The following is a 702-nucleotide window of genomic DNA, read 5'->3' on the forward strand; positions in this document are numbered from 1 at the left end:
TTAGTAAATGAATCATTACAATTATGCACGGGATATATCGTAATTGGTAGTATTGCAGGATGTTGTATTGCAACTTACGGAATTATAAATGATTCATTTAGTAAGGCATTCGATATTTACATTTATGCTACAATTCTTGTGGCTGCTAGCCTACTGGCTTTGATGATAATGGTTTGGAGAGGTGTTCGTTTAAACAAATCCGTAAGTTATATATTATATTTCTATAATTCTCACATTTCATTATATCTATAATTCTCACATTTTGATAATAATTATTACATCATAAAAGCTGATAAATTGACAGACACCTGAAAGGTACGATAGAATATAACGCTTCATTTCTCTAATCTGTTATTTTATTCCACCAACGCCCACCTTATTAATTATGTCTCTAGGTTGTATTAATAAAATACGCTTGAAATACTTGACAAAAATTAATCTCCCTCATTTGTCTTTTCCTGCTTCTGTTTTTCTTTTCTCAACCAGTCTCCCACTTTCTCCACTCTTTCCTTGAGACATTGCAACAATATCTCGTAAGATGTGTTGTGAATAAGTCACACTAAATTTCGGTTCTGCCAGGATTGCAGGCAAATTTAGGTGAGGAATGCTATTCGTATAGACATACTGTCGCACGATCTCAATGATTATTTCATGAATAGTCAAACAGGCTGCAGTATCAAAATCAATCTTCGAGGTTTCAAA

The sequence above is a fragment of the Octopus bimaculoides genome, chromosome 8 (genome assembly GCF_001194135.2).
Source record: "Octopus bimaculoides isolate UCB-OBI-ISO-001 chromosome 8, ASM119413v2, whole genome shotgun sequence".
NCBI lineage: Eukaryota > Metazoa > Mollusca > Cephalopoda > Octopoda > Octopodidae > Octopus > Octopus bimaculoides.